At 41.9% G+C, this 26,313-nt stretch overlaps 1 protein-coding gene across 1 annotated transcript in view; it reads right to left on the bottom strand.

The window, feature by feature from the left end:
- The window catches only part of LOC140201650 (cysteine-rich motor neuron 1 protein-like), a 256,373-nt gene that overhangs the window by 228,491 nt on the left and 1,569 nt on the right, over positions 1 to 26,313 (bottom strand). The window lies entirely within an intron of this gene.

Here is a 26,313-nt window from a genome sequence, read left to right on the forward strand (position 1 = left end):
ACAGCGGACATTGATGGGATGCAAAACTGGGCAGAGAAGTGGCAGATGGAGTTCAACCCAGGTAAGTGGGAGGTGATTCATTTTGGTAGGTCAAATATGATGGTAGTATACAGTATTAATGGTAAGACTCTTGGCAGTGTGGAGGATCAGAGGGATCTTGGGGTCGAGTCCATAGGACACTCAAAGCTGCTGCGCGGATTGACTCTGTGGTTAAGAAGGCATACGGTGCATTGGCCTTCATCAATCGTGGAATTGAGTTCAGGAGCTGAGAGGTAATGTTGCAGCTATATAGGACCCTGGTCAGACCCCGCTTGGAGCACTGTGCTCAGTTCTGGTCGCCTCATTACAGGAAGGATGTGGAAACCACAGAAAGGGTACAGAGGAGATTTACAAGGACGTTGCCTGAACTGGGAGCATGCCTTATGAGAATAGGTTGAGTAAACTTGGCCTTTTTTCCTTGAAGCGATGAAGGATGAGAGGTGACCTGATAGAGGTGTATAAGATGATCAGAGGCAGTGATTGTGTGGATAGTCAGAGGCTTTTTCCCAGGGCTGAAATGGTTAGCATGAGAGGGCACAGTTTTAAGGTGCCTGGAAGTAGGTACAGAGGAGATATTAGGGGTAAGTTTTTTTATGCAAAGAATGGTAAGTGCGTGGAATGGGCTGCCAGCAATGGTGGTGGAGACGGATACAATAGGGTCTTTTAAGAGACTCCTGGACAGGTACATGGAGCTCAGAAAAATAGAGGGCTATGGGTAACCCTAAGTAATATCTAAGGTAAGGACATGTTCGGCACAGCTTTGTGGGCCAAAGGTCCTGTATTGTGCTGTAGGTTTTCTATGTTTCTATAACAGAACAGTGGAACAAATTACTAAACAGTGTATTTGCTAAGTCCAAGTTTATGAGGGGTGAAAAACATGGAAAATGAGCCAAATGAAATTGGTAGTAGTCCAGTTTGCAAATAAGTTAGGGATGAATAAGGGACATGAATTTAAGCAGTGAGATATGGCCAATATCAGAGAGATTAGTAGTTTTGATCTTAGTCAAAAGTTAATCTTGAGTTAAATGTGACACTAAGGTTGAGAACAGTTTGGTTCAGGCCCGCGACACCAGAGGAAGGGATGGGCTCAACTGGTAGCGAATTGAGTTTGCTTTGAAAATTACAAACTGTAGCTTTACTCTCACCAATTCTTTTAGGAAAAGTCCTATTCTTCCAGTCTAGATGACACCTGTGTACAACTCTCCTTCAGTCGACATCCTTTGGATAGATCATGAAACTTAGCATAGTATTTCACTTCTTTTACATTTGTTTTTCATCTTGAATGTGATCCTGGAACTGTTGAAGCCTGTGATTTGCTGTCTGGAGATTGTCTGGGTGTTGCAGTGCTTTGCAGTCTCCGAGAGGCAGAAGCAGCATGTGCAAACCTCAAGGACGCCATGTGAACCGGTGTTCAACCCAATTTTGCTGATTAAAGCTTCCATTGTTCGCTGATTAAAGTGACGAGGGAGATTGAAACATTGAGGTGAATGCAGAAGGTCAGCAACGACTGCCTGCCTTTTGATCGCCGAGGTTTGCTGTGCTACGCTCCCCGGGTGTGGGCAGGGGGAGCCTGCCGCTGTGCTCAGAGAACGTTGCTCAGGGTTTCTGCATTTTGGATGTGAATTTGGACTATGGACTTTTTTCTCTTCCTGTCTTAAAGTACTTTTGTATTCCGTGTTTTTCCCCCCAATCTTTCTTGTTTTTTGTGCGGTGGGGGTGGGTGGATTTGAGGCTCAATGTGCCTGTTCTGCTTTCTTTGGTTTTTTTTGTGCAGGGAGGGGGATTTGAGGGTTGATGTGCCTGGTCAGTTTTTGTGCGGGGAGGGGGAGATTTAGGGCTTGATGATCATGCTGCCTTTCTTTTCTTTCTAGTTTTCATGTCTACTCAGAAGAAGAATTTCAGAGTTGTGTACTTTATTCACCAATGAACCTTTTCACCTTTTTACAGTATTGAATATGGACCGGCTATGTAATAAAGCAGCTGCAAGACAGGGGCTCGACAGATGGTGATTGGGTCAAGCCAAGGGTAGTGGAATCAAGGGAGATAAATTAAAAATTCTGATTTGCTGTGACATAGAGACGTCAGAGGTTATAGTTGACCGGTCTCCAAAGTATGGAGTTGTCCATCTAATTTCCCAATTCTTGTTTTAAGTTTCTTCTGACAACATTCTGTGAAGCTCATTTGGAAATTGCCTGCCCAATGTCCCCAATAAACATAAGCCATTGCTGATTCAGATATACTGCCTACTTTCTTCTATCTTAAAATCCTCTTTATAAATTGATCACTGAAGCCTTTCTTCCAAGATTAATTCCATGGAAGTATTTTAATCACCACTTCTTTTACTTCTGGAATTAATTAACTAAAGCTACTGGTGTAAACCCTGCAATTTAATGAATTGCATCAAACTGATTTGAAGTGTCTGTATTATTTAGAAGTGTAATCTAATTCTGCTTATCGCCTGGCCTTGTATTATTCAAAAAAAATTGAGCCTTGATTGGAAAAAAACACCGTGAATATTTTATTTTTCATTGCTCATATAATCAAATGATCTTATTATTAGTCCAGAGCATAAACTGCCATTTAACTTGAATACAGTTGAGAATATCACCCTGAGTCAACAATGGACCAGAGTTAATGATGACATGTATTATGACACAAGACTATAACTCATTAGGAAACAAATTTATAAGGTCCAATAAAATGTGAATCTGGACCTTTGTTTTCTAGTTAGGTTGCAAGCCAATTTTGATAAAATTTTATTTGGTAACAAACAACATCCACTGCCAATATTTTTATTATTTTACAGATTTTAATAGTGATTAGCCATCTATGAAATGAATCAGCCCTCCTCCAGACATATTTTTCCTTCACTAGTTCGATAAATGAACAAACTAAAAATTAGTTCTTCATCTAGCTCAGCCCAAAATGTTAAAAAGTGTGCATAAACAAAATTTAAATCAGAAATTAATAGGGTTAAATCTGTCTTACATCTGTTCATACAATAAAATGGCCAAGCCAGTCTTCTTCCCAAACTCTCAAGCGCAAATTTTATGTTGAATACATATTGTTCAGCGGTACTGTATGGCTACTATGCTCTTTCTGATTAGAAGTGAGCATTATGTAATTAAAGCAATAAGGTTATGGATGTATTCTGACAAATCAGATCATTTTTGAAGATCATCATGCTTTTAGTTCATTGCTAGCATGAACACACCAAAACAACTTTAGTTTTGCAACAACCGGTGATGCTTCTTGGCTCCTAATCAAAATGCAACACCCCCACATATTGTAACAATAAATTTGGTCTAGACTGCCTAACTGGACATTACAGAAGAACAATTTAGCAAACCAACTTACAGTTTGAGCCATTTGACTTGATTACTTAGATTCAACTGTACAGATGTTCATTATTATTGAAATCAATATTTTGCCCAAATCTTGAGTTACAATGACGACAAAAGAGGCTTATCATCAGTAATATTATCGGCCATTGCCATCATTATGCCTTGAAACCAACAGCACCTTGCTTAAGGCAAAAGTCCCAGTGTTGTTGTCAAGGGCTCTTCCACTGATTGCACTCTATTGCGGCCTGCATCATACAATCAAGGCAAACCAGCTGAATATTTAAGTGATGAAATAGCTTGACTGAAAAAAACGCCCTCACAAGATTAATTAGATCTCATGGAATAAAATGCAAATTTTAATGGCAAAGCAAACTAGATTTCCAGCTCCTCTGGCACCACCAAAACAAAATATAAATTTTTGGAATGCACACTGCAATTTCCCTAACTACTTCAGAATATAATGATGTAATACAATTATTTTCAATTATTTCATTTTAAAAAATATGTATTTGCCAATTATGTAATAACATGAAATTTTAAAGCTATCAATTATCTTGTTCCCCCCCGCCCCCCCAATTAGCAGTCAAGGACTCTAATGAATTTGCTACTTAGCCAGCTTGATGGGACCACAAGTGCTGGAAGTCAGGGACCCTTTTGAATTAATGCCTGACAGGAATCAATGTTGAACAGTTATGCGGGGGTGGGGGGCAGGGTGCACTGTGATGAAGCAGGAAAGTACAGGCAACGGACACCCCTTGGGCAACTTACTTTAATGCTAATGATGAACATTTTCCCTTCAACACAAAGTCATTGACCAGCTTTGATATCAAAATGTTTGCTTTTCATTGGCACAAAATCATAATAAAATTCCTGATACCTACTTTTCCATCTGTCAATGAATTAATGTCTTGAAATTAATCCTCTTTGTTTTACTCAGCAACAAAAGTATCCATTATTTAATTTTACCTTTTTAAATTTTCAAGTGGGGAAAGAGAAAGTAAAGTCTAACAAATAAAAGATCTCTTGATAAATTTACAAGGTAGGCACAAATCCATTCAAAACTGGACAGAGTTTAAACTGCAATACTGGAGCGTAATTTAGACAAGGTACTGATTGTTAAAAGTTTAGAATGAATGAATTAGTATTGCTTATTAACAGGTTTCCCCAGGTGCATAAATAGTTGAAGCAATATGTTTATTAAGTACATATTATGAGGAAAAATGTAAAATAAAAGAGACAAACTGTTATAAAGTCTGTACATTGCAGCATAGGATACTTCTGTATCAAGCTTCATTCCCGTTGGAATTTTCTCTCTCCCCCCTTTGGGATTAACTGTCATTCCTTCAACCATTTTCATGCCACCCAAAGTCTTAGAGCATTTATATTAGAAGCACTGATGTATGAGAAAATAAAGTTTCTTGTTGTTCCAATTATTTCGAGACATTCAGAAAATAGCTCCTTCATTCTGTGACAGTCACTGCAGCTCCTACCCCCCAGCCCATAAGAAACAAAGAGTGAAATAAGTGTCTTATTATAGTATGTACAAGTTCCTGGAAAAGAATTCCAAGGTAACAGAATTGTTATTTATCTACTTAAATGATTAGATCTTAAACTTTGTCCTTTTTTTTGTAACATAGATAGAGCTCATCAGTAAACAGAATGTACTTCTCCAAAACTGACTTGTGAACTTTTCTTTAAACATTGGAAGCATTATACAATTCAAGCTGTGTTTTCAGTGTGTTTGGAAGAGGAATGGAGGAAGAGGAATGGAGGAAAAGGGGCGTGACTGATGGAAAGAGGTTGTAGTTAACTAATGAAGGAATTCAATATTTCTCTAGCGTTGCAGATCTCATGTACTTCTTCGAGTGCAAGGAGGATGAGACTGCGCAGGTGCGTGACATAGACAGGACAGCGTGGAGAGTTTAAAAAGGAAGGTTACTTCCAATGGCTGTCTTTTGGATTGGGACAAGCAGAGCGGCGTGGGAGCTGAATTCTGAAGGAAGGCAGTTTTTTAAAAAACTTCTTCCAGTGCAAGGAGGACGAGACTGTGCAGGCGCGTGACGTAGACAGGACAGCGTGGAGAGTTTAAAAAGGAGACCACCCCATACAGCGGGCAGCGGAGCGAGTGGCAGCAGAGTGTAGGGCTTTGGCTTCAATGGGCTTTGGCGGTAACGGGAAGAGGCGAGAGCGAAGCACCAACTCTTTTTTTCTCTCCCCTTGGCGAATTGGCCCGGACAGACAGGAACAGCAGGGCTCACACAGCTAACGGTATGAGCTAACGGTTTAAAAAGTTCATCTGTTTGGCGAGGTAAGTGGGTGAGTAGACTTATTTTTCCGGTTTCACTCCTGTAGAATTAGATAGCATACCTGCAGAGTTAGTGCTTTGTTCAGGGTGTCAGATGTGGGAATCCTGGGAGACCTCCAGCCTCCCTGATGGCCACATCTGCACCAGGTGCACCGAGATGCAGCTCCTCAGAGACAGTGTTAGGGATCTGGAGCTGCAGCTTGATGACCTACTGCTTATTAGGGAAAGTGAAGAGGTGATCGGCGGGAGCTACAGGGAGGTAGTCATCCCTAGGCTACAGGGGTCAGAAAACTGGGTGACTGTCAGGAGAGGGAAGGAAAATGCCCTGATAGTGGAGAGCACCCATGTGGCTGTCCCCCTCAGCAACAAATATCTTGTTCTGGATGCTGTTGAGGGGGATGACCTGACAGGGGACGCCCACGGTGACCGGGTCTTAGGCACTGAGCCTGGCGCTGTTGTGCAGGAGAGAAGGAGGGAGAAGAGGAATGCAGTAGTCATAGGGGATTCCATAATCAGGGGAACAGACAGGAGATTCTGCGAGCCTGATAGAGATACCTGCATGGTGTGTTGCCTCCCAGGTGCCAGGGTACGGAATGTCTCGGATCGGGTCCAGAATATTCTGAAGGGAGAGGGTGAGCAGCCAGTTGCCTTGGTACATGTTGGTGCCAATGACATAGATAGGAGAAGGGAGGAGGTCCTGAAGAGAGATTTCCGGGAGTTAGGAAGGAAGCTGAGAAGGAGGACCTCCAGGGTAGTAATCTCGGGATTGCTACCTGTGCCACGTGCTAGCGAGAGCAAGAATAGTAGGATCAGGCAGATGAATGCGTGGCTGAGAGACTGGTGCAGGGGGCAGGGCTTCAGATTCTTGGATAATTGGGATATCTTCTGGGGGAAGTATTCAAAATGGACAGGTTAAACCTGAACCCGAAGGGGACCAATATCCTGGCGGGAAGGTTTAATACAGCTGTTAGGGAGGGTTTAAACTAATTTGGCAGAGGGATGGGAACCAGAATGATAGAGCAGAGGAAGGGGAAAACAGAAATAAATCTAAGATAGTGAGCAGTAAAGATGTCAGGAAAGACAGACAGGTGATGGGACAAATTTGTAGCCATTGGGATGAGCTGCAGTGCAATCAAAGCGAAAAGTACCAAATACTGGTCTTAAGGTGTTATACTTAAATGCACGCAGCATAAGGAATAAGGTGGATGATCTTGTTGTACAGCTACAGATTGGCAGGTATGATATTGTGGCCATCACTGAGACATGGCTAAAGGAAGCATGTCTTTGGGAGCTGAACATCCAAGGATACACGGTGTATCGGAAGGATAGGAAGGTAGGCAGAGGGGGTGGCGTGGCTTTATTGGTAAGAAATGATATCAAGTTATTAGAAAGAGGTGACATAGGATCGGAAGGTGCAGAATCTTTATGGGTTGAGCTAAGAAATCGCAGGGGTAAAAGGACACTGATGGCAGTTATATACAGGCCTCCAAACAGCTGCAGTGATGTGGACTACAAATTACAACAGGAAATAGAAAAGGCTTGTCAGAAGGGCAATATTATGATTATTGTGGGGGATTTTAACATGCGAGTGGATTGGGAAAATCAGTTCGGCACTGGATCTCCAGAGAGAATTTGTAGAATGTTTGCAAGATGGCTTTTTAGAACAGCTTGTTGTTGAGCCCACTAGGGGATCGGCTGTACTAGATTGGGTACTGTGTAATGAACCGGAGGTGATTAGAGAGATTGAGGTGAAGGAACCCTTAGGAGGCAGTGATCATAACATGATTGAGTTCACTGTGAGATTTGAAAAAGAGAAGCCGAAATCTGATGTGTCGGTATTTCAGTGGAGTAAAGGAAATTACAGTGGCATGAGAGGGGAACTGGCCAAAGTTGACTGGAAAGGGACACTGGCGGGAAGGGCGGCAGAGCAGCAGTGGCTGGAGTTTATGTGAGAAGTGAGGAAGGTGCAAGACAGGTATATTCCAAAAAAGAAGAAATTTTTGAATGGAAGAAGGATGCAACCGTGGCTGACAAGAGAAGTCAAAAGCCAAAGTTAAAGCAAAGGAGAGGGCATACAAGGAAGCAAAAGTTAGTGGAAAGACAAGGATTGGGAAGTTTTGAAAAGCTTACAAAAGGAAACTAAAAAGGTCATTAAGAGGGAAAAGATGAACTATGAAAGGAAGCTAGCAAATAATATCAAAGAGGATACTAAAAGCTTTTTCAAGTATATAAAGAGTAAAAGGTGAGAGTAGATATAGGACCAATAGAAAATGATGCTGGAGAAATTGTAATGGGAGATAAAGAGATGGCGGAGGAACTGAATGAGTATTTTGCATCAGTCTTCACTGAGGAAGGCATCAGCAATATACCGGACACTCAAGGGTGGCAGGGAAGAGAAGTGTGCGCAGTCACAATTACGACAGAGAAAGTACTCAGGACGCTGAATAGTCTAAAGGTAGATAAATCTCCCGGACCGGATGGAATGCACCCTTGTGTTCTGAAGGAAGTAGCTGTGGAGATTGCTGAGGCATTAGCCATTATCTTTCAAAAGTCGATAGATTCTGGCATGGTTCCAGAGGAGTGGAAGATTGCAAATGTCACTCCGCTATTTAAGAAGGGGGCAAGGAAGCAAAAAGGAAATTATAGACCTTATTACTTGACATCGGTGGTAGGGAAGTTGTTGGAGTTGATTGTCAAGGATGAGGTTATGGAGTACCTGGAGGCATATGACAAGATAGGCAGAACTCAGCATGGTTTCCTTAAAGGAGAATCCTGCCTGACAAACCTATTACAATTTTTTGAGGAAATTACAAGTAGCCTAGACAAGGGAGATGCAGTGGATGTTGTGTATTTGGATTTCCAGAAGGTGCCACACATGAGGCTACTTAACAAGATAAGAGACATGGAATTACGCAAAAGTTACATACGTGGATAGGGCGTTGGCTGATTGGCAGGAAACAGAGTGGGAATAAAGGGATCCTATTCTGGTTGGCTGTCGGTTACCAGTGGTGTTCCACAGGGGTCTGTGTTGGGGCCGCTTCTTTTTACATTGTACATCAATGATTGGATTATGGAACAGATAGCTTTGTGGCTAAGTTTGCTGATGATATGAAGATAGGTGGAGGAGCCAGTAGTGCTGAGGAAACAGAGTCTGCAGAGAGACTTGGATAGATTGGAAGAATGGGCAAAGAAGTGGCAAATGAAATACAATGTTGGAAAGTGTATCGTTATGCACTTCGGCAGAAGAAATAAACGGGCAGACTATTATTTAAATTGGGAGAGAATTCAAAGTTCTGAGATGCAATGGGACTTGGGAGTCCTTGTGCAGGATACCTTTAAGTTTACCCTCCAGGTTGAGTCGGTGGTGAAGAAGGCGAATGCAATGTTGGCATTCATTTCTAGAGAAATAGAGTATAGGAGCAGGGATGTGATGTTGAGGCTCTATAAGGCGCTGGTGAGACCTCACTTGGAGTACTGTGGGCAGTTTTGGTCTCCTTATTTAAGAAAGGAAGTGCTGACTTTGGAGAGGGTACAGAGAAGATTCACTAGAATAATACCGGGAATGAGAGGGTTAACATATGAGGAACGTTTGTCCACTCTTGGACTGTATTCCTTGGAGTTTAGAAGAATGAGGAGGGACCTCAGAGACATTTTGAATGTTGAAAGGCATGGGCAGAGTGGATGTGGCAAAGTTGTTTCCCATGATGGGGGAGTCTCGTACGAGAGGGCATGACTTAAGGATTGAAGGGCGCCCATTCAGAACAGAGATGCGATAAAAAAAATTTTTTAGCCAGAGGGCGGTGAATCTATGGAATTTGCTGCCACGGGCAGCAGTGGAGGCCAAGTCATTGGCAGAGATTGATAGGTATCTGAGTAGCCAGGGCATCAAAGGTTATGGTGAGAAGGTGGGGGAGTGGGACTAAATGGGAGAATGGATCAGGTCATGATAAAATGGTGGAGCAGACTCGATGGGCCGAATGGCCGATTTCTGCTCCTTTGTCTTATAGTCTATTAACAGGGAAGTGGCAATCAGCTGAAGGCCAGATCAGTGGCATTTAGATCTGGCGATCAAGTGTGACACAAGAGGTCTAGATACAATCTCCAAAAAGCCATATCACGTGCGAAGTGGCATTTCCAGACCAAACTTGAATCATTGCAGGATGCTTGACAGTTGTGACAGGGCTTGAATGCTATCACCTCTTACAAAGTCAAATCAAACAACAACTTGCTCCAACACGAGTTCAAAGTCTTTTATGCTCATTTTGACCGTCAAAATATGGAGACACCTTCACAAACTCCCAAAGCCCCCAATGACCCTGCAATTTTAGACTCTGAGGCTGATGTGAGAACATCATTCAGAAGGGTGAACCAACAGAAAGCATCTGGCCCAGACAGAGTACCTAGCAGAGTACAAAAGACCTGTGATGATCAACTAACTGGAGTTCTCACCAACACCTTTAACGTCTCGCTTCAGCAGTCTGTGGTACCCACCTCCGCCAGCAGGCTTCATTTACACTAGTGCCCAAGATGAACACAGTAACTTGTCTCAATGACTATCATCCAGTAGCACTTACACCCAGTGTGAAGAAGTGCTTTGGGAGGTTGGTGATGAAACATATCAATTCCTGCCCGAGAAGTAAATTAGATCCACTCCAATTGGCCTACTGGTGCAACAGGTTCACAGCGCATGCCACTTCATTTGGGTCTCTCAACCCTGGAACATTTGGACAGCAAAGATGCATATATCATGCTGCCCAGGTAGGGACCCAGCTGGGTTTGAACTCAAAACGACCTGCTTTGAAGTCCAGTGCTGATGCCACTACTCTACTAGCTGCCCCAGCATATATGTACCTAGATAATAATATTTACTTTGAACTTCAAATACAGTGAGGAACTCATGTTAGTGAGCACACAAAAGTAGTACATTATAACCTACAGAACAGTTAGCATGTTTGACAATTTGCTAGATGAAGATTGCACAGTGACAACCTCAAACCTTCCTTCCTATTAAGAACAAAAAACAATTACGTGTACCTAAATAGTACCCTTAATGCGGTACAACATCTCGATGCATTTTTGTGTTATGCAGTCTTCAGGGTTTACAATTACTTATCTCTGCTCCAACTTTGAGTTTTCTGAGATGGCTCATGAGGCCAATGCGATAAGATCATAAGACATCGGAGCAGAATTTGGCCCATTGAGTCTGCTCCACTATTTCATCATGGTTGATCCATTTTCCCTCTCAGCCTTCTCCCCATATCCTTTCATACCCTGATTAATCAAAAATCCATTAACCTCTGCCTTAAATATAGCCTATGGCATAGCCTCCACAGCCACATGTGGCAACAAATTCAACAGTTTTATCACTCTCTGGTTAAATAGATTCCTCATCTCCATTCTAAAAGGATGTTCCTCTATTCTGCAGAGTCTTCTACAGATGGGTCAGGAAGATTGGCAAGGCATACTGATGGGTGAGGGGCATGTGAGGTGATTTTCTCCTTCTGTCACTTATGCAGAGCCTCTGTGTACTCCGATACAGGGCCTCGGGGTTCTCAACATCATCCCAAATGCTTCTTCCCCATTTGTGGGCCAGAGATTCCGAGATGTCAGTAGGATGTTGGTTGTTTTTCCGGCAATCTTTTTCCCTGTCCAAGACTGAGGTCAAAATAGAGTGTCTGTTCCGGAAGTCTGGTGAAAAGGAAGTGGCTTGCTGAATGCAGTTGACTCAATACTGAAGATGTTACCCCCCTAGTGAGTTTCAACGACTTTACAGAGAGCACCTTGGAGTATTTCTCAAGTCTCTTGAGATGCCTGCTGCAGGTAGTCCAGGATTCATACGCATATTGGAGGGCAGGATTCACTACTTCCCAGTCATCCATAATGGTGTTATAATATATAACACTGGACAGTAAATGTTTGCATAAGTGTTGCTTCCTTAGAAATTTGATGGTGTGATAGGCCACTTGAAGTTGAACACAAGTATAATTTCAGACCACTTGTATCATGCAAGACTTGAGGCAAGAAATCAACTTTTATTGAATATTGTACATTTAATTGCAATAGTTCAACCAAGATAAAATGGTTTGTTGATGATTGTTGTTTGTACTCAGTGTCTGAGGCTTCTTGCTTAAGTGTCCAACAATAATCAGCCAGCATTGATTGATTCAAGATGCCCAGATACCATTTCTCGATGATCACTACCTCCTTGTGAAATCTTCCACCGTGCCAGTCACTGACAGCACGAAGATTTGCAGGGAAGAAATCTAAATGGGAATGCAGAATATAAATCCTCAGTGACATGCTGCTCTTCATGGATTTATATGCTTGAAGCATATTGTCAACCAGCTGCACTCAGTTTGGTGCTCTGTAGTTGCCAAGAAAATTTTCAACAACATCCTTGAATGCCTCCCATGCGATTTTCTCCAATCCCACTAGAAGTTCTTTGAGTTGCCTGTCATTGATGACCTGTTTGATTTGTGGACAAACAAAAAATGCCTTCTTTAATCTTGGTATTAGTTATTTTGGGAAACATCTGTCTCAAATATAGAAATCCTTCACGGAACTGTTAGTGCCCGGTGACAGCAGATTCCATCCTTGCAGCTTTGAACTCAGAAATTAAGATTTTGCCTTTGACAAACCAAGGTCTCCAACCAGGTCATTTAACTCAGATTGAGTGATCAGTTTAGGTTCACTCAACCTAAAGGGTTCATAATCTGTATCAGTATCATTTTCCATTCCTGGCTTGTGCATCATGGCGTCTTTGTCTTCCTCCCCTAGACTGTCTCTCGTGGCTTCAGTGCTGGAAGACTTTCGGCATGCAGTAGATTGGAGTATTCAATGGATTTCTTGTTTTAGCTGAGGAACCAGACACACTGGTCAGACAGAAGTAGCATTCTGCACATAATCCTTCTGCTCTCGCCAGATCACCGAGACAGCAAATGGCATTGACTTCCGAAAGCCTCTGACACAAGCTCTAAGATCGACAGTGCGTATTGCGCAATAAATGTGAGCCAAGGCTTTGTCTTGTTCACCAATTCTATACCCAAAGTAGAGCTGATAGACTTTCTTAATAAGAGGAGTCATGCTCCGTCTTTGAGATTTAAGTGTATACTCACCAGAAATATAGAAGTATCAAGGCTGTTGTAACAAATACTCCTGAAAATAGACTTACTTTATTATAACGAGTACACACAATATGCTATGAGTGTAGAGCATGTACATCAATGTGATCACAAACCAATATACATGTAGTGTATGTGCGTACAAAATAGAACACTTTTCAGCTTACATTGTGAGCAACATTTTCATTACACTTAAATTATAAATTGAAATAACAAATATAGACAATTTCAAAAAAAATAGTGCCAGGTAGGGAAATTTCATGGTGATTTGCATGGATTTTGGGCTATTGACCATAAGATACACCCAATAGTATTCAGGAAGCAAAATCTTTGTAGTCCAGTGTAATAGGTCTGAGCGTCACTGATCCCCACACTATACTAACAACTACACCTGTTACACCAGCCCTCACACCTGCAACCACCCTCTATCCTAGAACTTTGCTTTCCTTCTTCCTTCTCCCCACTCCAATACATGAAATGTACCGCAAGCCACAGGTGCTGAGGCCTTGCTCCTTCTATGGCTTTGCTCGTGAACAGTTTTCAAATGCCTTTGATGAAGAAACATAATTTTAAAAGGAATGAGTTTATTTAATTCAGTATTTTTGGTAAAGTAAACAACAACTTAAGAGGTCATAAGAGGTACTGCAGATACTGGAAATCTAAAGCAATACACACAATGTGCTGGAGGAGATCAGCAAATCAGGCAGCATCTATGGATGGGAATAAACAACTTATCTTTTCAACCAAGGTCAACGATTCCATTTAAATTCATCAAAGCATTCAACATACGCCATTTGAGAGGGTGGTTAGGTCTACAATTGCCTTGTTAGCTCAGGACATTTGCATTTCATTTCTGGACTCACTGCCAAGCAGTAGAACAAGAAGACAGATGCACCAACATCCAGCCTCTGGCTCTTTCCTGACTCTGCACCATGACACAACCAGCAGCACAAAATGCAGAAGATGATAACCAAATGGATAGGTTTCAAGTAGGATCTAATAAATGGGCAAAGGTAGATTGAGAAACAGATGTTTAAGGAGTTAATTCCTGTGCTCAAAACCTTGGCAGGTGAGGCCACATCTACCAACAATGGAAAAGTGAAAGAAGATTCAGAGATGATGAAGAGCAAGGCCATTAAAACTAACAAAAACAAGGATAAATTTTGAAAGGAAAAAGTAACTCCAGTATTAATCAACCAGGAACCACTGTGGATTAGTAAACACATGGCATGATGCGACTCGGATTATGACCAATACAAATTTTCACCAGCTCGCATTCACAATAATTCTTTTTTTTTATTATTTAGACTGCCAGCCCAGCAACACTGATTTATTTATTGAGTTACAGTGTAGAGCTGCCCTCACTGCCCAGCGACACAGTGATCTATTTATTGAGTTACAGTGTAGAGCTGCCCTCACTGCCCAGCAACACAGTGATCTATTTATTGAGTTACAGTGCAGAGCTGCCCTCACTGCCCAGTGACACAGTGATCTATTTATTGAGTTACAGTGCAGAGCTGCCCTCACTGCCCAGGGACACAGTGATCTATTTGAGTTACAGTGCAGAGCTGCCCTCACTGCCCAGCGACACAGTGATCTATTTATTGAGTTACAGTGCAGAGCTGCCCTCACTGCCCAGCGACACAGTGATTGATTTATTGAGTCCTTCTGGCTTGTCAAGCCGGACTGCCCAGCAACCCCCCAGTTTAAACAATTTACAATGACAAATTAACCTACCAATCAGTAGGTCTTTGCACTGTGGGAGGAAACTGCAGCACCCGGAGGAAAGCCATATGGTCAAACTCCTTAAAGGCAGTGGCAGGAAATGAGCCCGGATCGCTGGTACTGTAAAGCGTTGTGCTAACCACTACACTACTGTGCTACTAACCTAATCACAGGACAACTTACAATGATCAATTAACCTACTAGCTGGTACATCTTTGGACCATGGGAGGAGATTGGAGCACCTGGAGGAAGCCCACACAATACTCAGAGAGAACATACCAACTCCCTACAGACCACGCCGGAATTAAACTCTGAAATGTCCCAAGCTTTAATAGTGTTGCACTGACCATTACGCTACCACACCCATATTCTGCTGTCCAACATGCTACGTCACAAACTTAACTGTGCACTTATAAATTCTAATACAGTGGATTCCAGTTAATTGGGACACATCATGACCAATACATTCTGGCTCAATAAGGCAGCAGCCCTGATTAGCTCAAGTTTCACAGAAATAGTTAAAAACGTACGTAAAAAAGGACAAACTGAGTAACAAACTATGTATTCAAATAAAATACAGAACAAATCAGAATACAATCAATACTACTACAGTACTATAAAACTGTATTAGTCCTGAAAAGTTATCAATGGAGGACTTCATCCAGAGTAGGCAATGAATAAGATCAAAGCAGACACCTAGAGCAGATAATCGACTGCCTTCATATAATGCTATGACAACCCTTCATTTCAATTACAACCTTCAAGTTCTTCATAGTTCCTAACTTGCTGAATTCATGAAGTCATTTCATTTTCATCCCCTGCCATTTCTGGCACCTCCAAGCCTGAATGTTTGAAAACAGTGAGAAATGAGCAGAAAGATGACTCCAAACTATCAGTGACAAAAATCACTACTTTTTTGAACACAAACACATGCAGCTGATGCCATTTAAAAGCCGTTCGCTCGAAGCGTGGTGTAACGTCTAATGGCCTCACAAGTGTGTGTGATTGATGCTAATTAGAAACTGTTCAGCAACAGTCTCCTGCCCCAGTGAAACAGCATAGTATCTGAAACAGAATTGATTAGAGAGCTTAAAGGAAAAGAACTTTAGGGGCAAGTGATCATAATATGATCGAATTCACCCTGAAATCTGAGAAGGAGAAGCTAAAGTCAGATGTATCAATATTACAGTGGAGTAAAGGGAATTACAGAGGCATGAGAGAGGAGTTGGCCAGAATTGATTGGAAAAGAACACTGCCAGGGTTGACAGCAGAGCAGCAAAGGTTGGAATTTCTGGAAGCAATTCAGAAGGCACAGGATATATACATCCTAAAGAGGAAGAAGTATTCTGAAGGAAAGATGACATAGCCATGGCTAACAAGTCAAAGCCAACAAAAGCCAAAGAGAGGGCATATAATAAAGCAAAAATCAGTGATAAGTTCGAGGTTTAGAAAGCTTTTAAAAACTAACATAAGGCAACTAAAAAAGTCATTAAGGTAAAGATGGAATATGAAAGTAGGCTACCCAATAACATTAAAGAGGATACCAAAAGTTTCTTCAGATACGTAAAGTGCAAACAAGCAGCAAGAATGGATATTGCACCACTGGAAAAACAATGCTGGAAAGGTAGTAATAGGGGACATGTCACAATGGCGGGGCATTGGGAGCAAGGGGGAACCCAAATGCAAGACACATCTTGTGAGGTTACTTAGATTTAGTTTATTGTTCGATACCAGGAGAGCAAGGCACGGGCAGGAAATAGCGAACTGGACAAGGACTCAGGACTACGACTAGGCTGGGACCAAGGGCCTGGGCTTGGACTCGGAATCAGCTCCCAGAACTAGAGGAGACATGAGGAGGCTAGGGTATGGACTCCGAGCCAGAGACTGGGCAAGGACCCAGTATCTGGGTCTTGCCTCAGGCTCGGACCCCAGAACCAAGCAAGGACATGACATGGGCTAGGGAGAGGAGGAACATGGGAACACAGAGCCTCGGTCTCAGGGAGCAGGTACATGGAACCATGGACACATACACAAAACACAGAGTCGGGATCCCTCCTTGGGTACAGGACATAGGGCCGGGACTCACACACAGAACAGAGAGCCGGGACCCCACCTTGGGTACAGGACATAGGGCCGGGACTCATGACCCTCCGTGGGGCAACGTCAAGATGGCCTGACTTACCACATGGAGGCGAGGACAAGACACGACAAGATAAGACATGACCCCCCACGAGGCAACGGCAAGATGGCCTGACTTACCCCACGGAGGCGAGGACAAGACAAGACAAGACATGACTCCCCGCGGGGCAACAGCAAGATGGCCAGACTTACCCCCACGGAGGCGAGGACCAGACAAGACAAGACATGACCCTCCCGTGGAGCAACGGCAAGACGGCCTGACTTACGCCACAGAGGCGAGGACAAGACAAGACAAGACCAACACGAATGAACAACAGACAGTACCTATCTAGCTCCGGTGATGGAACTAGACCGAAGTGCAGGTGGGGGCTGCATACGAAGGCTAGAGGTGAGTGGGGCCACAGCAGGGATTCAGACAAGGGGGTAGGACAGGAATCACAGACCACCAGGGCCAGGGCTTGACTCAGAACTGGGAAGCCGCCAGGACCAGGACTTGACTTGGTGCTCGAATGCCGCCAGGGAAAGGACTTGACTTGGTGCTCGAATGCCGCCAAGGGAAGGACTTGACTTGGTGCTCAAATGCCGCCAGGGCCAGGACTTGACTTGGAGCTCGAATGCCGCCGGAGCCAGGACTTGACTTGGAACTTGAATGCCGCCAGGGCCAGGACTTGACTTGGAACCTCCGGGTAGTGGCGAGCTTGCAACTCGACCCAGGAACAGTAGACAGCGGTTCTTGATTCCCTCTGGCGGGTTAACTGACGGACCCACCTTGGTGAGGAAACTTTGCAGGCTCGCTTTGGCGAGGTAACTAGACAGGGTTGCTCCGGTGAGGAAGGGCGAATTACCAGCACACGCTCCGGCAGAGACTAGGCTTGCTCCGGCCAGATGACATCGGCACACCATACCTTTGATGACTTTGCAGATGCTCCCGCACCGAACAGCTGAAAGCCGGAGACTATAAACTACCGGTTCGGCTGAGTGTTAATTGCCTCTAATCACCAAAGTCGAGGGACACGGGAAAACAGGGAATCAACGGTCTAGATCGTAACATAAACAAGGTAAATTTAAAGGGACCCCGATCCGGACCATGACAGGACAACGAAATGGCGGACAAACTTTGAGTAAGTGTTTTGCGTCAGTCTTCACTGTGGAAGACATTAGCAGTATGGAGGAAGTTCCAGGTGTCAGGGGTCATTGAGTGTGTGAAGTTACCTTAGCTAGAGAGAAGGTTCTTAGGAAACTGAAAGGTCTTAAGTACTTAAGTCACCTAGATGAGATGATGTACATTCCAGTGTTCCAAAAGAGGTGGCTGAAGAGATTGTGGAGGCATCAGTAATGATCTTCAAAGAATTACTAGATTCTGGAAATGGTCCCAGAAGACTGGAAAATTGCAAATGTCACTCCACGCCAAGAAGGGAGAGAAGTAGAAGAAAGGAAACTATAGGTCAGTTAGCCTGACTTCAGTGGTTGGAAAGATGTTGGAGTCAATTATTAAAGATGAGGTCTCAGGGTACTTGGAGGCACATGATAAAATAGCTGTAGTCAACACGGTTACCTCAAGGGAAAATCTTGCCTAACAAATTTGTAGGAATTCTTTGAAGAAATAACAAGCAGGATGGACAAAGTAGAATTGGTTGATGATGCCTACTTGGATTGTCAGAAACCTTTGACAAGGTGCCACACATGACGCTGCTTAAGAAGCTATGACCCATGGTATTACAGAACAGATTCTAGCATAGATAAAACAGTGGCTGATTGGCAGGAGGTAAAGAGTGGGAATAAAGGGAGTCTTTTCTGGTTGGCTGCCAGTGATTAGTGGTGCTCCACATGGGTGTGTGTTGGGACCAATTCTTTTTATGTTTTATGTGAATGATTTGGGTGATGAAATTGATGGCTTTGTTGCAAAGTTTGCAGACGATATGAGGATAGGTGGAGGGGCAGGTAGTTTTGAGAAAGTAGAGAGGCTACAGAAGGACTCAGACAGATTAGGAAAATGGGCAAAGAAATAACAGATGGAATACAGTGTTGGGACTGTATGGTCATGCATTTTGGTAGAAGCAATGAAAGGGTTGACTACTTTTTAACTTAAGAGAAAATACAAAAACTGTGGTGCAGAGGGACTTGAAAGTCCTTGTGCAGGATTCCCTAAAGGTTAATTTACAGGTTGAGTCTGTGTGAGGAAGGCAACTGCGACATTAGCATTCATTTCAAGATGACTAGAATATAAAAGCAAGGATGTAATGCTGAGACTTTATAAAGCACTGGCGAGGCCTCACTTGGGAGTATTGTGAGCAGTTTGGGCCCCTTATCTTAGAAAGGATACACTGAAACTGGAAAGGGTTCAAAGGAGGTTCACGAAAATGATTCAATGATTGAATGGTTTGTCATATGAAGAACATTTGATGGCTCTGGGCCTATACTCACTGGAGTTTACAGGAATGAGGGGTGACCTCGTTGAAACCCATTGAATGGTGAAAGGTCTTGTTAGAATGGATGTGGAGAAGATGTTTCCTATGGTGGGAGAGTCTAGGACCAGAGGACGCAGCCTCAGAATAGAGGGGCCTCCTTTCAGAATTGATGGGGAGGATTCCTTTAGCTGGAAAGTGGTGTACCTGTGGAATTCTTTGCCACAGGCAGTTGTGGAGGCCAAGTCTTTATGTATACTTAAAGCAGAGGATGATAAATTCTTGATTGTCAGGGCGTGAAAGGATATGGGGAGAAAGTCAGAGGCTGGGGCTGAGAAGAAAATTGGAACAACACTGATGAAATGGCAGAGCAGATTCGATGGGCCAAATGGTCTCATTCTGCTCCTAATCTTATGGCATAGTATCTCAAATAAATGAAGGGAATCCCAGCAATTTTCTCATTTTGTTTTTGACCTTGAGGAGTTGTCCCAAATAAGTGGCTGTCCCAGTTTACTGATGGCCCAATTAACCAGAATCCAATGAACTCCTTGATATTGATGACAGAAAATTAAAGCAGTATAATACCAGCTTTTACAAAGGCAAGAAATGCAGATTTTGGAAAAGAAATATTTATGTTACTAATGACTGTGTGATTCCTTGCTCACTCTTAAGTAATGTTAAATAATGTTAAGTAATGTTGAATTACTGAAAAAAAATCACAAAGTCACATTACAATGAAATCCAACTTAAGAAAGAGCCATGATATATCATTATCCTACTTGTAGAAGGCTAGCAAGAATAAATTGGTAAATGCTCATGGTTTATCATTGTCACTTGCACTGAAGTATAGTGAAAAACTTTTGTTATGCATGCAGTAACTGAAGGCTGTTAGTGTTCCCAGGTATTCTATACCATATAAAAATTGTTGGTCTACTCCAGGATGCCCCCATGTCGGCTACCCCGCAGAGTGTTATACGGCCTGCTACATCATGGTTGACGCTCAGCAGGAAGGCCGAAGCAGTGCTATAAGGATCAGATGAAGAATGCTTTAAGGAAGTGCAAGATCAGACCCGAGGACCTGGAGGATGTTGTTGTTGATCGTACCACTTGGAGACAGCTGTGTAGGGACGGGGTTTGTATTCTGGCGATGGAAAGATCAACCAGAAGACAGCAGAAGAGAGCCAGGAGAAATGCAGCCATGGTTGCCACCACTACTACATATACATGTTCCACCTGCAATAGAGCTTGTGGGTCCAGGATAGGATTATGTGGTCATCAAAGATCTCACTGTTAAAGGAGTGGATGTTGTCATTGGATCTCGATGGACAACGAAGAACTCCATTTATATAAATCTATTTGGTTTTAACATCAACTCTACTTTTGCCATTCAGGTCATGTTCAAAATAAAATGCATGTGCCACATTAAATATCCTGCTGGTGGTGTAGTGGCATCTGCACTAGACTCTGAGGCAAGAGCTTTCAGGTTCACATCTAGCCGTCTCCTTGCATGCTTTCCATCCTTGTTAAGTTAATGTGTTGAGTTAGCAAAACAGTCAAAAATGCTAAAGAAATAGCAAGATTGCTGCCTGATGCACCACAAGGTGTGGATAGGAACAACACACCATGTTATATAAATATACAATATGATAAGCATGTGTTTTCCCATCAAACTTGCCACTTACCTGTGGGCTATGACAATGTTTTTCTGACCACCATTGCCACATTCTCATGTAATGGAAATTAAAAGATACTGCAATAAATTGTGGGATCACCATTCAAATCTGTAATTTTCCTCAGTCCATTGATAAATCAGAATGGACAAACATCTTAAAATGATGTGAATGATATCACATTCCCTTTCTTTCCACACAGAACAATTCCACCCCTGACTACTGATGCCTTTAATAGCATGACTCCCTGCTGGGATACTGCTTCCTAAGTATATATTCCTTTCCTTTTTCAACTGGTTGTGTGTGAATGGCATCTGGCTGCTTGATGGCAGGTGGAGATACCATAGTTGAACTCATCTTCCATCTGATATTTTCATGCATATATTCCAGATCAGTACTCCAGTCTCAACTAGTCAAATCTACATGCCATCCCTGGGTAACAAACAGGTCCCATTTTTGCAGATGTCCATATATTGATTTTGTCGAAAAATCACTCAAATCTGGTAAACATACTTCCACAGCATTGTAATGAATGGCATAAAAATAACAGAGGACTGATAAGAACAATCAGTAAAAGTGCAGAGAGAGAAAAAAAACTAACAACACACATCAAAGTTGCTGGTGAACGCAGCAGGCCAGGCAGCATTTCTAGGAAGAGGCACAGTCGACGTTTCAGGCCGAGACCCTTCGTCAGGACTAACGGAAGGAAGAGTTAGTAAGAGATTTGAAAGTGGGAGAAAAAAAACTAGTTCTGTTGTTTGTAAAACTGAACATTTGTACGTAAATTAAGCATGTGAATTTAGTAGCACTATGGGAGCTTGTTATTATGTAGAGAATGTAGACCCAACACTGATGAGAAAATAAACTGCAAAGGAGACAGGAAGAGTTTTCTAGTGTTATAAACATATTGAAACATGTTTAATAGAAGGTGTAATGTCTGGAAATTACAGATTTTTTTTGAAAGATAACAAAAATATACCATTTAAATGCAAAGACATTGGCAAGCAATGATATATATAATGGAATCTTAGTATTTGGTATACAAAGTGCAGAAATTTAACATGTGTTTCGTTAGCTATTCAGATGATAAATCAAGAGATTTCCTTCTGTACGAGGTGGTTGGATAAAGTGGCCAGTCTCCCAGTGGCCACACATTTTAATTCCATGTCCCATTCCCATTCTGATAAGTCAATCCACAGCCTCCTCTACTGTCAAGATGAAGCCACACTCAGGTTGGAGGAACAACACCTTATATTCCGTCTGGGTAGCCTCCAACCTGATGGCATGAACATTGACTTTTCTAACTTCCGTTAATGCCCCACCTCCCCCTCATACCCCATCTGTTATTTATTTATTATTATATATGTATTCTTTTTCTCTCTCTCTCCTTTTTCTCCCTCTGTCCCTCTCACTATACTCCTTGCCCCTCCTCTGGGCTTCCCTCCTCCCCCTTTCTTTCTCCCTAGCCTCCCGTCCCATGATCCTCTCATATCCCTTTTGCCAATCAATTGTCCAGCTCTTGGCTCCATCCCTTCCCCTCCTGTCTTCTCCTATCATTTTGGATCTCCTCCTCCCCCTCCCACTTTCAAATCTCTTACTAGCTCTTCTTTCAGTTAGTCCTGACGAAGGGTCTCGGCCTGAAACGTCGCCTGTACCTCTTCCTAGAGATGCTGCCTGGCCTGCTGCATTCACCAGCAACTTTTATGTGTGTTGCTTGAAATTCCAGCATCTGCAGATTTCCTTGTGGTTGGATAAAGAGTTGATTTGCATTCATACAGGGTCTTAGTAACACAGCAGTTAGACTACACTGTAGAGTTTTGGTTTACAAAAGGGTAGAATCTGGCCTTGGGGATAACATCACACAGCTACAACAAATGATATGCAGGATATGGGAATTGTCCTTTGTAGAACAAATCAAGTAAATGGACCAATACTCAGTTGAATTTGGAGGAATGATTGGTAATTACATTGATAAATACGATTCTCTGAGTATGATTAACAGATGTTATAAGATTGTTTTTTCCAACAGGAGACCCTGTATTGGAAGATCATTGTATCTGGATAAGGGAGGAGTCATTAAGAATGAGATAAAAATAATTTTTCACTACAGTCAAGCACCATACAGTACAGAAACAGGCCATTCATGCCGCACATTTGTACTGACCATGGGTCATCCATTTACACTAATCCTACATTATTCCCATTTTTCAAAATTTTCTCCTTATGTTCTCATCAATACCAGCCCCATTGTCACCAGCAACTCCCACCAGCCCCCTTCCCTCAATATATTCTAATGGTCACACTAGTGGAAATCTGTAAAAGTTAATTAACCTACCAATCTACATAGTCTTGGGCAGTTAAAGGAAACTGGAATACGTCACATACAGAGAATGTGCAAACTCCAGGCAGAGTCCAAGGCAGCTGCTCCACTGGCAGTGCCAGTGTGCCTTCCAAATTCTCAGGCAATGAGCATGTATATTAGGGATTCCTGAGAGACACAATTGTATAGCAAAATGATATAGCGTTATCTAATAATCATACTGAATGGCAGAAAAAACTCAAATAATCAGAAACCATCACGAATGAGGTGCCATAAGGATCAGTACTTCTTATGTTTGATGTATGAATTGAGAATTTCATAATATAAGCAGAAGACCAGAGACAAGGAAGTGGGCATTTGGATTTCAGTTAATTGTTTTAACAAAAATAGTTAAAACTATAGTCAGTCTTAACAGATCTTCAACTCCATCTGTTATCACGTAATATTTCAGATTTATTCTGGACATCCCCCAACCTCGAGACTTATTGGAGCTACCAGAATTTTTAAAAAAATCTTTCGTGATGCCGTGTTAATCACATCAAATCTTTAGCTTTTCCTTTTTAATTGTACTAAAAAAAAAAAGAAAATTACATGGCCATGGGGAAATGGCAAGTGGGGTTAAATGGATATTTTCTGAAAAAGATGCAGGCTGTGCTATACATTCCACTCTGTTTAAGTAATCCAGTTTAGTCATTCAATCTATTATGTACCTTCAGAGAAGTACATATCACACAATTACTATTAGAGGATACTCCCTACTCTCTATTGTCATCTCAAAGTCTAGTCTAGACAGGGATATTGGCATTTTCTTTCATCCATGTTCTGTTATTCTCTGCAGCTTAAATCTAAAAACATTTCAACTCAGAAACAAATAAATTAAGGTTGCAATAAGAAAGGTCATCGCCAGGTGGGTCAAATCAGTAACACTGGGAATCAATCCTTCAGAAGAGCATGCAATAATAAAAAATGCCTCTGAACACAGAAACCATTTGAACCTGACAGCTGGAAAGCTTATTGACTTACTGTAAAAAGGTGAGTAAAATCCATCAAGGGATGATGGGGGCGAACTGAAGAATGTCTAGCTTCAGGGGGAATTGTTATGTTCTATGAACATGCTTCTGCAAAACTTCTACTGGCATATGCATCAAAGAATGCATAGCTTGATCCTTGCTTGCATTTCAATTGTGATTTACAACCCAATTAGAAAAGGTAACTTTGTTGACCAGCACAATACATTTGTTTATTTTATCACTGTAAATCTAACTGCAACTACAAGGCCTTGTATTCCTATAAAGTTTTTTCATGGCCTCAAGACATCCAGAATCACTTTAGAGTTAATACAATATATTTGAAATAAAAACAGAAAATGCTGGAAATACTCAACAGGTCAGAGAGCATCTGTGGAGAGAAAAATAGGATTAGCACTTCAGGGCAATGGCCTTTCATTAGAACTATAAAATGTTCAGTGTCTTGCTTTAATTTGCAGAGAAAGTGAGCGATGGAGAGCACAAAGCAAATGTAAGAATGAAGACCAACGGACTGAATAACACAAGTACTGGTGGTGCTGGCTGTGAGAGAGTGGTGAAGGTTTGCTGAATCACAATTGATCTCTCTGGAGGAGATCTATAAACATTTAAGTAGATGGAAAAGATTGTGAATAGGGGGAAAGCAAAAGAAAATGATGCAGAATCTGGGATACAAAACACCGCAGTTCCTAAAAATCAAAAAATAAATGAGAATGCTCGTACTACTGAGCAGGTTAGGCAACATTTGTGGAGACCCCTCCCCCCAATTGGTTACTGGCCTGAAATATCAATCCACCTACAGTTAGTTGCTGCTTGGTCTGCTGAGAATTTCCAATTATTTCTGCCTGGTTAATCCTGTGTTGAAGAGTGGCTCAGACAGGAAAGAATTTTTTTCCATTGTCACTTCTGTTGTAGGGTTGAGGGAAACAAGAGCACTTCCTCATGATCCACAAGTTTAGGGTTCTTTGGAGTGAGGAAGTGAGGGTTACTTCCATTCCATTCAGAACCTCCTCAATACCCAAATATTTATCTTAAACCAACATACTGTAACATGAAGAATTTGCTTCCATGTGATAGTGACAGCATTGTACAGCTAGATGACAGTATCAGGCAAAGATGTCATCTAAATGTCTATGTTGAAAGAGAGTCACTATGGTACAAAAAGGATGGCATTTTCCCATTTCATCACTGAAGTGCGTCAAGTAATTAGTTTTCTATTTTGTGTAAGCACACCACAGAAAAAAAATTAAAAATGTTAAGTCCTGTCCTTTGAACTACAACCATCTTTTAGCTATGTGATAAATTATGTACCTTAGACATTAAAACTTAATATGTCAATTTTATAACTTTGTCATTTTCCCTTTTTATCTTTCCAATTACGTTTTCTCACACTTCTCTACTATTCCAGTTATAACTGATCTGGCACCAAAAGATCTGGTCAAACAAATTATGAAGTTTATTTTGCTTTTACAGCAAATTATAGTCCAAATATTCAGAATCCCATCAGGAACTGTTCCCAGATAGAACAATAAACTCCACCTGTTCTTGAAGAAAGCAGTTTTGGATTTATGTTCCCAAGAACAACTGCAACTCAAATAAGGTGGTGAGATATCCTCCTCTTGATTTCAAAGATAAAAGGAATATATTGTCAAATCATTCTCCATAAAATCTATGACAAAAGAAATTCTGATCCAGTGTCAACATTTAAAAAAATCGTTATTATATAGTTACCAATACACAGATTGCATCACAGCCCTAGTTCCATCTCCCCAAACATCTTTGCAAAACTGGCCAGCTATAGAAATTGAGCATTCTTATCTCATGAAAAAGCAATATTTTCACTTCAATCTGTTTTTGCCTCCAAAGTTTTTGCTTCAGAAGTTAACGTTGCAATTTTAACAACTGAAAATTTACTCCTTACATTCTTGTAGTGTGTATAGAACTGGAATTAGGCTTACAGGCAGAATGCTACATCAGTGAGAGCACTCTTACTAAAATAAGTTGTGTTTTTTCCCTGACTGCTGCCTTGTTTAATTCACACATGGTGTGAAAACAGTTTAACCAGCTGCCATGCAACATGAATATCGGGGATATTTAAGGGTTATCATGCAGTTTTCTTTTTACCCTTCTACAAGACCAAATTTCTACCTCACTGTTCTGAGGTTATTTTAATTAAAATGCGACAATTGCAACGGTTGTCTCAAAAGGAGGCAGCGATTG

Source organism: Mobula birostris, chromosome 1, assembly GCF_030028105.1.
Source record: "Mobula birostris isolate sMobBir1 chromosome 1, sMobBir1.hap1, whole genome shotgun sequence".
In the NCBI taxonomy this organism is placed as follows: domain Eukaryota; kingdom Metazoa; phylum Chordata; class Chondrichthyes; order Myliobatiformes; family Myliobatidae; genus Mobula; species Mobula birostris.